Consider the following 15,087-nt stretch of genomic DNA (forward strand, 5'->3'; position numbering starts at 1 on the left):
GCTTTCTAACCATCTCATCCTCTGTTGCCCCCTTCTTCTCCTGCCCTCAGTCTTTCCCAGCATCAGGATCTTTTCCAGTGAGCTGGCTCTTTGCATCAGGTGGCCAAAGTTCCGGAGCTTCAACTTCAGCATCAGTCTTTCCAATGAATATTCAGGGCTGATATCCTTTAGGATGGACTGGTTGGATCTCCTTGCAGTCCAAGGGGCTCTCAAGAGTATTCTCCAACACCACAGTTCAAAAACATCAATTATTCAACTCTCAGCCTTCTTTATGGTCCAACTGTCACATCCACACATGACTACTGGAAAAACCATGCTTTGACTATATGGACCTTAGTCAGCAGTGATGTCTCTGCTTTTTAATATGCTGTCAAGTTTTGTCATAGCTTTCCTTCCAAGGAGCAGGTGTCATTTAATTTCATGGCTACAATCACGGTCCACAGTGATTTTGGAGCCCCCAAAAATAAAATCTGTCACTGCCTCCACCTTTTCCCATTCTATTTGCCATGAAGTGATGGGATCAGATGCCATGATATTAGCTTTTTCTCTTAATGTTGCATTTCAAGCCAGCTTTTTCACTCTCCTTTTTCACCCTCATCAAGAGGCTCTTTAGTTCCTCTTCAATTTCTGCCATTAGTTCTGCATATCTAAGGTTGTTGATATTTCTCCCTGAAATCTTGAATCCAGCTTGAAATTCATCCGGCCTGGCATCTCAGATGCTGTACTGTGCATATAAATTAAATAAGCAGGGTGACAATATACTGTCTTGATGTACTCCTTTCTCAATTTTGAACCAGTCAATTGTTCCATGAATCTGAATCTTTAGAATGACGATATTAACTCTGATATGCTCAAGATTGAGAGTAACTTTTGAAAATACAATTATTAAACAAAAATATCCAAGAGAAGAACTGAAGGTCACAAGGTTTGCTGAAGGCCAAATATGAGGATGATTGGCAATATGATGGGTAGAGTAAGATGTTGTCTGACGCAATGAAACAAAAGCAAATTCAAATAGCTTGATCTATTTTGACGGAAGAAATCTAAACCCAAAGCATGTGAATTAAATATTAGAAAAGATACTCATGGCCTTAGGGGAACAAAAAGATAATCATAAATGTGGCACTGAGTCATGCCAGTGGCCCACAGCCCCAAATTCTGTCTTCCTTGACTCAGTGAGGTGTTTTGTTGCAGATCAGTCCTGGCCCTGGGCTCCCAAATTACAGTTGTTGAGCTATCATTTATGAATTGATATAAATATCTATTATTTTTACTCACATGTTATGTCAGCTTCAGTGTAATGTTTTCGGCAAGTAGTATTTACCTGGTATTGAACCAAAAGCTGGTTATTTTCAACATTAAATCCTATCTTCACACTTCAGAGTTTTGGGATTTAGAGAACAGATTGCTGATCTGTGTATTTGTTTCTTCTATGGTTTTTATTTATTTTTAAAAAATTTTTTATTTAATAAATGGTACAAAGCACAATGCCAAAAACATTAACTGTTAAAATTTCACCAAATGAAAAAATACTATAGAATACACAGTTGTAAAAGGCTACATTAAGTTATTTAGTCTGAGACACGGTTGGCTAACATCCATTAGCCTCCTCTGTCCTATTCTATAGAAATCATGCCATTCCCTTCCTGTTTTGGTTTCTCCTCTCTGATTGGTCTCCCACTCTTTTCCATCTTCCTTGTGGTGTCACTACAGAAATCTTACACAGTTTTCCAGGTAAAGCTGAATCATGGCTTTGTACGGAGCGGGGGTGGGGGGCGGTGGCTAGTGCTGCTGCTAAAGGTGTAATTCAAGGATGTAGTGTACATATTGCAGCACTGACTTCTGGGTCAGGTATACTGGCCTGGAAGACTGGAGCACTCCTTTGACAGCTGGGTGATGTTGGGCAAGTCATTTTGCCTTTCTGAGCCTCAGTTTCTTCTGTTTTATATACCGCCCAGGGTAGTTACAGGATCAAATGGGACAAAGTACAGGCATAAAAATACATGTCTTTATTTCTTCTGATATAAAAATCAACACATATTTATTGTAAAAATGTATAAAAGCAGTATGAAATGGAAAGCAAAATTTCTAGAAATAACCACTAAGGCTAGCTTGGTTATATTCCTCTAGATTTTTCCCCCTCCTCTGACTAATAACACGCAATACAATTGCAAAAGCAAAATAATTCTGCATGCTACATTTTCTCTTGTTTCATTCCCTTTGTACATTGTGACATCGTTCCAGGTCAGTGCTTAGAGAGTTACCACATTTTTTTTCATGCCTCCATAGGATCCTAATTGCATGGGTGCCCCCATATATTAATTATTTAATTCATTTTATAGTGGCAGTCATTTCCCCTTGTTTCCAATGTTTTACTCAAGCTTGTCTCCAATTTTTAACTTTTTGAAACAAAGGTGGAGCAAATAACTTTGTGTTTGATAGTTTTGCATACTTGAATGATTATTTCCATATTTTAAGGAAAGGAATTGCTGTGTCAAAGGTATGAGCGTTTAAATTTCAATGGATATTGCAAATTTGAACAAGCGTTTTAAAGCCATGGGGCTCCCTGGGAATATCCATTATTAAACTAGTTTCTAGAAAACAATGAGCAAGTGGAGGTCATAGGATGGTGCTGGGAGCAGAGTATGTTTAGGCACACGTCATTTAACCTCTCTGTGCCTCAGCTTCTTCATCTGCAAAGAGATTTAGTGAAGATTTAGATGAAAAAGGCAGAGTTCAAGTAAGGCCAATAATAACCAATAACTTTCAGGTAAGACTTTCTAATAGCTCTCTACCCGCTGGACCCAATTTCTCCATGATGTGGGTTTGAGTCTGCTGCTCTGCATTGAGTGCAATCATTGTCTCATTGCTCTGATTTTCCAAGTGGAATTAAATGACTCTGTCTCTCTGTGACCATGGTTACAAAAATAAGTTTCATCTCTGGAACATTTTGAGGAGCTTTTCCCCTTGTTAAAACTGTTTGTAAATAAAGGTAAAATCATGATTCAGCTAAATATAAGATGAACAATGTGGAAGATTTTATTTATTAACTCATTAATTAATGAGAAAACAAGATATTACTACTGGTTCAAAAGAGAATTTAAAAAAACCACACACAGATACAGGCTGTCAGGAATGCTGAAATGGATTTACAAATAGATGCAAAACTGGTCAGCATTCACTGGGAGATAACAAATGTGTCCTACTGGACAAAATTTATTTGCATTTCAGTGGATAAGAATCATTTGCACTACAACCTGCATAGTTTCCTAGGGCTGCATGAGAAAGTTCCACAAACTGAGTGACTTAAAAGGATAGCAATTTGTGTTCTCACAGTCTGGAGGTTAGAAGTCCTAAATGAAGATATTGGCTGGACCAAGCTCTCTGTGATACCTATAGAGGAGAATCCTTGCAGTCTTTCTCAGCTTCTGAAGGTTTGCTGAGAGTTCTTCCATTCCACTGCTTGGAGCTGTAGCATTTCAATCTCTGCCTCCATCACCACATGCTGCTTCCCTTTATGTGTCTGTATTTCTGTGTCTTTTCTTTTTTATATAAGGACACAAGTCATATTGGATTAAGGACCCACTGTACTCCAGCATGACTGTAACTATTAATATCCGCAGTGACCCTATTTCCAAAAAAGTCACATTCTGAGGTACCAAAGGTTAGGACTTCAATATGTCTTTTTAGGAAACATAATTCAACTCATAATACCACCCATTTTCCACAAGTACATATTTGTAAAATAGCTCAAAGGTAACAAGACACTCTATCTAGTAACTGCTATTTGCCCATTTCGGCCTTTCACAGTTTTTCCTAATACCTTTCCTAAGTGAAGTGGCTCAGTCATATTTGACTCTTTGCAACCCCACGGACTGTAGCCTACCAGGCTCCTCCATCCATGGGATTTTCCAGGCAAGGATATTGGAGTGGGTTGCCATTTCCCTAAATGTGGAGATCTGTACTCCACACTGGTCACCACTGCCATGCTTGATGAAAGGCAGGAAGCTTTACTGTTTCTGGATTAATTGGGTACAGAGGCCTTTTCAGCAACCCAGAGCTCTTGTGCTCAATTCCAGGTGCTACTGTAAGGTGGTCAGGTAACCAAGACCCACTACTGAGGTGACGCTCCAGAAGGTTGCTGCTGCAAGGGTGAGGCCAGTGCCTGTGTTGCACAGGAGAACAAATCTGACTCCCTGTTAGATCTGTTTCTTTTACTTTAACCTCTGTATTCTATTGCTTTAGCTTTGAGTTAAGAATGTCACCTGGGATTCCCAGGTGGTGCTAGTGGTAAAGAACCTGCCTGATAATGCAGGAGACATTCAAGAGACACGGGTTCAATACCCAGGTTGGGAAGAGCCCCTGGAGGAGGGCATGGCAACCCACTCTAGTATTCTTGTCTGGAGAATCCCATGGACAGAGGAACCTGGAGGGCTACAGTTCATAGGGTCACAAAGAGTTGGACCCGACTGGAGTGACTTAGCATGCATGCACACAAGAATGTTGCTTACAGCCTGAAATATATAGGAGAGCTGGTTCTCTGACTTTTAAGGGTACAACACTTTCCCATTCATATAATTGGTTGCAGAACAGAGAATAACACTTGTCCTATTGGAGGTTTATAGGAACATTGTGACCTGACCCTTATGAACAGCTATAAGAGCAAACAATTCCTATACCAAGAAGTTTGCCACAACCAACCACGCCCCACCTCAACTTTGCCTTTGAAAAGGCTTTGCTGAAATCCTTCAGAATTTGGGGCTTTTGAGGGAACAGGCCCCTCTCTCCTTTCCTGGCCCTGAAATAAACTTTCTCTGCACCAAACTCCATGTTTTGGTTTGGCCTCACTGTGCATCGGGCATATAGACTTGCGTTCAGTAAAGTCCACTATTTCTAAAATGTCCAAATTCTACCCCGTTCTCAGCCTCAGGGTCATCCAGTGTCTGCTCTGCCCCTCCCACACTCCGTTCCTCTCCTGGCAAATCTCTCAAGGTGCCTGCAGAGGATGAGAGTCAGAGGATAAAACTTTCTTTCTAACTCATTCTTGTAGCATATATTCACAGCCAGCCCTGAACAGGGAACACTGTGATGGGCTTTTGCCTCAAAAGACTCTGAGTTCACAGTCATGCTGCCTTTGGAGAATGGAGACCAGACTGGTGACTCTGAGAAGGGCTGACATTGAGTGACAGAGGTTTCCAGGAGCTCAGCTTGGGTTATGGTGGAGCACTCCATTCTGATGATACCAATTTTATCAAGTCAGTGCTTAAATTGCACCCCTCATGTAAAACTGCCTCCTCTTCTCTCCCTCCAGTTTATCCTTTTTTGGGAAGCAATGGCAGCCAATTGGTAAGTAGCCAACAGGATCCTAGTTTCACTGCTTCTGACTTTTTTCCAACCACTATAGGAAAACTGGGCTGGTGGTGCATCTCAGCCTTTCTGCTTGTCCCCAGTGGGTCATTTTATTAACCCCGACTGCCTTGCCAGGCTTTTAGCAGTCTCTGTGTAGCTGGACATTCATTGTTTAGAAATGCTTTGTTGTCTTTAGCATATTTAATCTTAGCAATTTGATGACATTTTTTTCCTAGTGAATACTCATTTACCTATATTGATTCCAAAACCTCGTGTGTGTGTGTGTGTTCAGTCATGTCCAGCTCTTTGCGACTTCATGGACTGTAGCCTGCGAGGCTCCTCTGTCCATGGGATTTTCTTGGCAAGAATACAAGAGTGGGTTGCCATTTCCTACTCCAGGGGATCTTCCTGACCCAGGGATCAAAATCTGCATTGCTTTGCTTCTCCTGCCTTGGCAGGCGAATTCTTTACCACTGCACCACCTGGGACCACTCCAAAACCCCACAAAGAACTTAAATCTTTACTAAAAATCATTAGGTTTTTAAAGAAATGATTTTACCTCCTTCTCCCACAGGTGGCATTTGGCAATGTCTGGAGACATTTTTATTGTCACAACTATGTGGCTACTACTGATAGCTAGTGGGCAGAGGCCAGAGGTAACACTAAATATCCTACAGTACAGCAGACATGCCCCCACATCCCTCACTAACAATCATTAAGTCCAAAACGTTAACAGTGTGAAAGTTGAGAAACCTTCTTTAAAAAAGACAATTACATTTTTAAAAATTACAAAATAATGCATGATACTTACGGAAAAAAATTTAAATATAGACAAGCTAAAAAGAAAAACATAAACTTTCTGAAATCTCACAAAAGTACATTTCTGTTAAGGTTAAAACTATTTTTTTTCTTAAAACTATGTGAAGAATAATTTGAATCCTTTCTCCTTCTCAGTAAAACTTAGAAGCAAAATATTTATTTTTGTTTATTTGTAACATTCAATGAATTGAAACAAGTTGGCCCAAGTTCTTATGGGCTAGCAGGAGGGAAAAGCAAAGTTACAAATAAGGACTAAAAGCTCTTTAACACATTGGATTGATTTCAGATGGATTTTTAGATATGAAATGCCACCAGAAATGCAGAGCCAAGAACTCTGCCAAAGGTGTAGGAAACTGCTTGGCCTCCTGCTTTCCAATGAGCCGCTGGAATGTGAAAATGCATTCGCAGCAGACTATGGGGCTTTAGGACGAGGAGGAGGCTGGCTATTGGCTATTTTTAAAATGGAAGGCTTCTAAAATAGTAAGATGTTAAAATAATAACCTGTGAAAGGAGAGAGGCCCATCCATGGAATAAAAAGCCAGAGACAATGTGGCACCAACTGGGGAGTGTCTCTGAGTGACGTTTTTGGCCACGTGGGAATACAGGAAAGGGGGTGGCTGAGTGTATGTGGGGATTGTGTGTCTGGCATCAGCTGAAAAGGAGCTGAGTGTGAGCTGACAAGTGTGGTTACAGAGGGAAGCAGGCCAGTGAGCACCCCGCTGCTCTGGTGCATCTTGGAGAAAGTGGAGTATTGAGGGGACCAGACGCATTTGCTCACCAAGAACTTCCTGAGCTCCCAGTCTGTGGCAGACTTTGTGCCGGGCTGTGTGTCAGGGACACGAAGATGAATTAGGTCTTTGTTAAGTGGAGGAAGACATAGAGTTCGCTGAGTTTGGGGCCACGTCTTTTACTTTCTTAAACAGGAAGTCGCCTGTTCTTGAAATTTAGGGCCAGGGCAGAAATTTTAGCACTGCTTTTGTTCAACTAGGTTGTATTAATTAACTGAGAGTGAATCTAGGCAGAGGCTGTCAGAAGTTTATCCGAAGAGTTTTATCTTGTAAAGGAAGCATGATGGGCTGGGTCAGTGCCTCTCTGTGAATTAAGTTCCCTCAGCTGAAAAATGGCTCAGATCTCAGGCTGTCTAAGTGGCTGCAGACAGCAAGGCAGATGTGAATAAGAGCAAGTCAGCAAAGAAGGAGTGAGAAGCTGAGGTCTGAGATCGAGGGTGGAGTGGAACTGAGTAATTGCTTGTCTAAATTAAAAAAATTTAGGTGACATCAGTGTGGTTTGTAACAAGACACTCTATACTTGTAATCTACCCAATGGCTATGTAATTAAGCAAATTATTATGGAAAATCTGAGACATAAATAAAAGTAGAAAGAATAGTATAAAGAACCTAATGTACTCATCACCCAGTTTCACCAATTTTTAATAAATGGCCTATTTTGTTTCCGCTCTCCCCAACCTACTCAATTCCCCAGTACTTCTGAAGCAAACTCCAGACGGTTTATTATTTCATTTGTGTATATTTCAGTATGTAGCTCTAAAAGACAGAGAAAACAATTTGGATTTTAGTTCTTTGTGTACGACAGAGCTATGCTTTAAATAATGCTGTCAGTGTGAAAGCACGCTGAGGAGAAGGGCAAGTATTGCCTCCTCACACAGGCTTCATCTGCTTCTCCCAGGTTGAGGCGAAGGCCCTTTATCTGTGCTTCTTAGTGCCCTGTGCAAACCTGGATTGCTGCTCCCAACATGTCGTGTCTCTTGTCTGTGCCCTTTGCTAGTGTGACACTGAGACTTACTACCCAATAAATATCCACGTGCTCCCCACATTTCCTAGCCTCCCTTGGGGTTAGGCTGGGGCCGTGACCACTTCAGGCCACTGACATGTAAAGCGAAAGTAAGTGGGACTAACAGGACACTTCTGAGTCCACGCCTTGAAACACCAGTGTGCCACCGCTGAGTTTGATACCAGGCTGGACTGTATCTGAAGACATTGCACCTTTTTCTTCTAAGCTGGCCCATCCCTTGTGGCTAAAGCTAGAAGCTTAATCTTAGCAAATGCCAGGAATTAGGTGGCCTTTAAAAGAAACCCTCTCCTGATTATCCTTGGCAGAAGTAAGAACACTTTTGCATTTGTCCCACATTTGGGAGAAAAGGATTATTATGTTGAGGGATGTGGGAGAAATTATAGGGGAATTCCTCCCTGACTCCTCCTTGGCTTCTCTTATTTAAATCCAGTGATGTTATAAAGGATCTCAGTTTCATTCTGCCACAGAGAGAGAGAATTTCCAGAAGGAGGGACGCCTACTCTGGTTTCTTTTCTTTTTTTTTTTTTAAGGTACTTATTACTGTGATGCTGATTCTGCCATAGGGCAGAGCAGAGCACGGAGCAGCAGTGAACATTCAGAAAAAGCAAACATTTTTCAAAAGTGAGCTTCTCCGAGCCATTCATTACTATGATACAGTATGAGACAGAGATGTAATGAAGTTATTTCTAGAAGATAAAAATGAGTAATTTACTTTATAGTGGTCGTAAATCTTTAATGGCAACATATCTTTGTTTAAAAAACATATTACTATGAATCTATTCTACAGACATAAAATGTCCCAGTAAATAAGGATAGATGTGTGAAAGATACCAAAAATACGAAAATGAAATATCAATGTCTATTGATGGAGGACAGCTGAATAAATTATGATTCATCCATGCAATGCAATATTAGACAACTATTAAGAAGACAAGTTTGATCTATGTATATTGCCTGGGAAGATGTTTATAATGTTATGAGAAAAAAAAGTTTGCAGAGTACTTTGTATGATATGATGCTATTGTTTTTTAAAAGGAGCAAATCCCATATGTGTGAATATATGTTTGTGTGAACCTAGTGAGTGAGTGCAAAGACACACACCAGCCGTTAACTGGGATTTTCTTTTGGGCTTGTTGTGGGAGCAGAGCTGAAAAGAAGTCTATTCATTTCCTTATAATCTATTTTTGTGTTGATTGATTTGTTTCCATGAGCATGTTATATAGCAAAAAATAATTATGGAAAGGCTTAATTTTAAATTATAATAGAAGCATAATATATGGATTGAGAGAAAAATGCAACATGAATCTTCTTGTTGCTTGTAAATTCTTGCTTACAAGTAGTTTTTATTCTAACAGCTTGTGGATGTCAAGTTCACAAGTATAAATCTAAAGTGGGTACTCTGGCTGATAGGATAAGCCATGCAAATTTAGAAGGCTTTGATCTAAAGAGAGTGAGAAAAAAACTGGGAAGGGTTATGATTTGGGGCAATTAAGGTGAGGCCATATATTATTAAAGGGGTGAAGTGATATAGTAGCCTTGTGGGCTGTCAGTGCCTGTTAGGGCCAATCGTGTTACTTTCATGTTGGGAGAAAGCTTGTCTGATTGGTTCCAAGGCCCAACAGATGAGTTGCACAACTTACAGACATAGTTTCTGAAACTACAGCATTTACTGTGAGAGACAAGGCAAGGAAAAAATGTGGAGGGGACTCGGGGGAGGGGCTGAATGAGTGGTTACACCCTGATATATACTGTGAAGAGACATGGGGAGAATTTTACAGAAACGAAATCTTTACTCCGAAGTACAGCATTCAACGCTCCTCTTCTCACCTCCCTGCCTTACAATGCCCATCTGAAGGGTTATCTGGTGGCAACAAGCAGAATCTTGGGGCTTCCCTTGTAGATCAGCTGATAAAGAATCCGCATGCAATGCAGGAGACCCTAGTTTGATTCCTGGGTTGGGAAGATCCCCTGGAGAAGGGATAGACTACCCACTCCAGTATTCTTGGGCTTCCCTGGTGGTTCAGTTGGTAAAGAATCCACCTGCAATGTGGGAGACCCGGGTTCGACCCCTGGGTTGGGAAGACCCCCTGGAGGAGGGCATAGCAACCCTCTCCAGTATTCTTGCCTGGAGAATCCCCTTGGACAGAGGAGCCTGGTGGGCTACAGTCCATGGGATTGCAAAGAGGTGGACATGACTGAACAACTAAGCACAAGCACACAAGCAGAAGCTCATTCAAATGATCTCAGGTGAAAAGAGGATCCATTATAAAAATACAGGGCAATCTCATCAAACCCAGTTGTACAAAGTGCATGTGGGCCTCCTGTTGCTGCTGCTGCTAAGTCGCTTCAGTCGTGGCCAGCTCTGTGCGACCCCATAGACGGCAGCCCACCAGGCTACCCTGTCCCTGAGATTCTCAAGGCAAGAACACTGGAGTGGGTTGCCATTTCCCTCTCCAACGCATGAAAGTGAAAAGTGAAAGTGAAGTGGCTTAGTCATGTCCTACTCTTCGCGACCCCATGGTCTGTAGCCTACCAGGCTACTCCGTCCACAGGATTTTCCAGGCAAGAGTACTGGAGTGGGTTGCCATTGCCTTCTCCTGTGGGCCTCCTAGGCACTGAAAAATGGTCAGACAACTGCTCTTTCACTTGTCTGCATGTGGGTCAGCCTGGTATCTTTCATACCTGCTTCTCAGACCTAATTTAGATATAATCTCTGATATGTAACATATCCAGAGATCTCAATTAGAAATGAATTATTTCTTCTTTTGGGGCCTCCACAATTTGTATTTACACTTCATACACCCCACATGTGTGTCTGTGCATTTAGTTCTCCACCCACGGTCCCACGAATGGGGGCACATCCCGCTTATTCCTGTACCCCCCAAAACTTTCCCAGCAGTGGCAAGGGGGTTCACAGATATTTCCTGAATTCAGGCGCCCTACTGTTTATTGAATCATGAATGCCTGGATTTATTTCCTCATTAGCATCACCATAAAATGATGGAAAAGATTTTACCATTCTCTCTTACATTCAGAGAAGTCAAATCTTCCATAATTTTTTCCTCATGGAAGCATGAAAAGACATAAGGACAACCATGTATTTGCACTTTTGTTTCCCAGAGAAAATGAGAAGTACCCCCAAAAGGTAGTTTTTCCATGAGTTCTCAGTAAATCAAAATTATTTTAAAAATAGCATCCTTACGCCCAATCAGGTTTCTTAGGTTTAGGTCTAAAGTTGCCCAGAGCTTCACTTGGGCCGTGTGAACAACGGTAATTACTTCTTCAGTGTCTGTAGTCCATTTTTTGTTGTTTGGTTTGGGTTTTGGTGCTACCTGAGTGATAAAAGTGCCATGTCAGCTCAGATGAGCTACTGTCCTTATTATGTCACCCTTGGCAAATATCTATAATCCCTGACTTTCTTTTTCTCTCACATCCCATGTTCAACCCATCAGGATATCCTACTTTTGAAACACCTGGGGAATCTGGCCATTTCTTGTTCCTTTCACTGTGACCACACATCCTTGACCAAGATCACTGCAAAACCTTCTTCATGTGTCTCCTGTGACTACCCATTTTATTCTGGGTACAGTGGCAACACAGATCTCTGAAAACACAGTTCAGATCTTGCCACTCCTTTGCCAACAATCCCATTTCACTAGAAGAAAACCCAAATCCTTCTCTAGACTGATGTGGGTCCTGAACAATCCCTCCATTTGTTTCCCTGACCAGAGGCCAGAGGTCGGAAATCAAGGTGTTAGTAGGAGCATGATGGTGGGTCAGACATTCTTGGCTGTGGCAGCATCACTTTGATCTCCACCTCCATTTTCATGGGGCTATCTATCTTCCCTCCATGTCTGTGTATCTCCGCATGGTATGCTCCTTGAGTGTCTGTGTCCAGATTTCCCTCTTCTTATGAATGCACCAGTCATTGCATCAGTGTACTTCCTAATGACCTCATCTTAACTTGATTACATTAGCAAAGACCCTATTTTCAAATAGGTCACAACAAATCTTTTTTGGTGGTGGTGGTAGGGGGTGGTTGCAGAAGAGAGGATGACACAATTCAACTGGTAACAAACATCAGGCAGCTTCTACTCCTATCAGTTATCTTCTTGGACCACTCCATCAACTTCTTCAAGGCTTTGCTAAGACATCATCTTCTCCTAAGATTATCTTTCAGTGGAGCCTCTTCCGATGACCTCTTTTAATACTCCAATCTGCCCCAGCCCGCTGCTCCAACTTCCAATATCTTTTAAGCTGTTCTTTTTTCCTCCCATCACACATATTATCTTTCAACATACTAGGTCCTTTACCTGTTGATGATGCCCACAGTTAGCTCTCTGTCCAAACACCACCACTCCCCTGACCTTGAGGAGTGGAGGAGATCATCTCTGGCTATTATTCACTCATGCATTTCATCTCCTATCACCGTGCCTGGCACACAGACACTCCATATATATTTGTAGAGCTAACTGATTGTTTCTGTATTTTTAAAAGGAAAATGTATATCTGTATTTCTGGAAATTCACTATTTTCTAACAGTTCAGTTCATTTCAGTTGCTCAGTCATGTCTGACTCTTTGCAACCCCTCGTACTGTAGCTTGCCAGTCTTCCCTGTCAATCACCAACTCCCAGAGCTTGCTCAAACTCATGTCCATCAACTCAGATGGACAAGCAGAGATGTCATACAACCATCTCATCCTCTGCCATCCCCTTCTCTTCCTGTCTTCAATCTCTCCCAGCATCAGCTTTTTTTCCCATCAGTCAGTTCTTTGCATCAGGTGGCAAAGTATTGCATTTTCAACCTCCACATCAGTCCTTCCAAAGAACATTCAGGACTGATCTCCTCTAGAATGGACTGGTTGGATCTCCTTACAGTCCAAGGGACTCTCAAGAGTCTTCTCCAACACCATAGTTCAAAAGCATTAGTTCTTCAGCACTCAACTTTCTTTATAGTCCAACTCTCACATTAATACACGACTACTGGAAAAACCATAGCTTTGATTAGATGGACATTTGTTGGCAAAGTAATGTCTCTGCTTTTAAATATTCTGTCTAGATTTAATATGCTGTCATGGCTTTTCTTCCAAGGAGCAAACGTCTTTTAATTTCATTCTCGCAGTCACTGTCCACAGTGATTTTGGAGCCCAAGAAAATACAGTCTCTCACTGTTTCCATTGTTTTCCCATCTATTTGCCATGAAGTGATGGGACTAGGTGCCATGATCTTAGTTTTCTGAGTGTTGAGTTTTTCTAACAGTGTTGTCTATTTTTAAAAAAAGTTAAACTTTGGGTTGATGCCATACTGAAACACAGTATGTGATTAAGACTTATGTGAAACTTTTCTTAGGCCTCTTTTCCATACATATATTATTTCTTCTGGGTGCTTTAAGAAATGGCAATCCACATCCTTACATTTCTCAATCCCATACTTAGGACAAAATATATAACAGTTTTGGGTTGTGGTTTCAATTAGCATAGCAAACCCAGTACATATTTTCTCCCTGGCATCTAGATTAAAGAGACTGTTTTCACTTTCTAGCCCAGTTTTTATTTCTGCTTTCTCTTTTTCTCACTAAAAACATCTATGGTATCCACAATGTATTGGTAGGTTAAAAAAGCAAATCATCAACTTATTGGCAAAGCAGAAATAGAGTTACAGAGGTGGAGAACAAACTTATGGTTACAAATAGGAAAGTGGGGGCATGGGATGAACTGGGAGATTGGGATTGACATACATACACCAGTATGTATAAAACAGATCATTGATGAGAACTTACTGTTTAGCACAGGGAACTCTACCCAATCATCTATGGTGACCCAAAAGGGAAGAAAACCTAGGAAAGAGTGGAAGTATGTATACAAATAACTGATTCACTTTACTGTATGTAGAAACATGACACTGTAAAGCAACTATACTCCAGTAAAGCTTTTAAAAAAAAGCACAACATCAAACAGAATGAATCTACATTATTATTCTGTTTCTGCAGGTTAAAAACAACTTAGGTATAGATCACATATGTTTCATATGAAAAGGAAAGAGCTTGAAACAGTACACATCAACTCTAGGATAGGGCGAGGCTTTATACATCTTTATATTGTTTGGGTTTTTTAAAAAAAATGAACAGGTATTGTTGCGGTAGTAAAAACATTCAGTTCAGTTCAGTTCAGTCTCTCAGTTGTGTCCGACTCTGAGACCCCATGAATCACAGCATGCCAGGCCTCCCTGTCCATCACCAACTCCCGGAGTTCACTCAAACTCATGTCCATCGAGTCGGTGATGCCATCCAGCCATCTCATTCTTTGTCGTCCCCTTCTCCTCCTGCCCCCAATCCCTCCCAGCAGCAGAGTCTTTTCCAGTGAGTCAACTCTTCGCATGAGGTGGCCAAAGTATTGGAGTTTCAGCTTTAGCATCAGTCCTTCCAATGAACACCCAGGACCGATCTCCTTTAGAATGGACTGGTTGGATCTCCTTGCAGTCCAAGGGACTCTCAAGAGTCTTCTCCAACACCACAGTTCAAAAGCATCAATTCTTCGGCGATCAGCTTTCTTCACAGTCCAAGTCTCACATCCATACATGACCACTGGAAAAACCATAGCCTTGACTAGATGGACCTTTGTTGACAAAGTAATGTCTCTGCTTTTTAATATGCTATCTAGGTTGGTCATAACTTTTCTTCCAAGGAGTAAACGTCTTTTAATTTCATGGCTGCAATCAGCATCTGCAGTGATTAAGAGACAAATAAAAATGAAAAAGCCTTCCTCAAAAGAGTGAATTTTCCATGGCAGAAGGAACATGGATAGTGAACACAGCATATTCTTCCATGAGGAAACCTAAAGAAGAAACTTTGTGCTTTTCTATTTACTGCCCTGGAAGCCAAACATGAATATGAATACAGATCTCAGTCATGTTTTTAAAATGTGTACTGAAAGACCAGAAAGAGATATATTGGGTTGGCCACCCAATAAATACAGCCCAATAAATGACTACCTCAATAAATGACCAACTGTGGTCATCCTGGTGTGGTGGGATTTCAGTTGATTTTTTATTGAGTATTTTGCTTTCATTTTTTCACGCTAGTAAAAACAGGTATCCAGGTAGATAATG

Source organism: Moschus berezovskii, chromosome 3 (assembly GCF_049115385.1).
Source record: "Moschus berezovskii isolate FMDL1 chromosome 3, NW_MosBer_1.0, whole genome shotgun sequence".
Lineage (NCBI taxonomy): Eukaryota > Metazoa > Chordata > Mammalia > Artiodactyla > Moschidae > Moschus > Moschus berezovskii.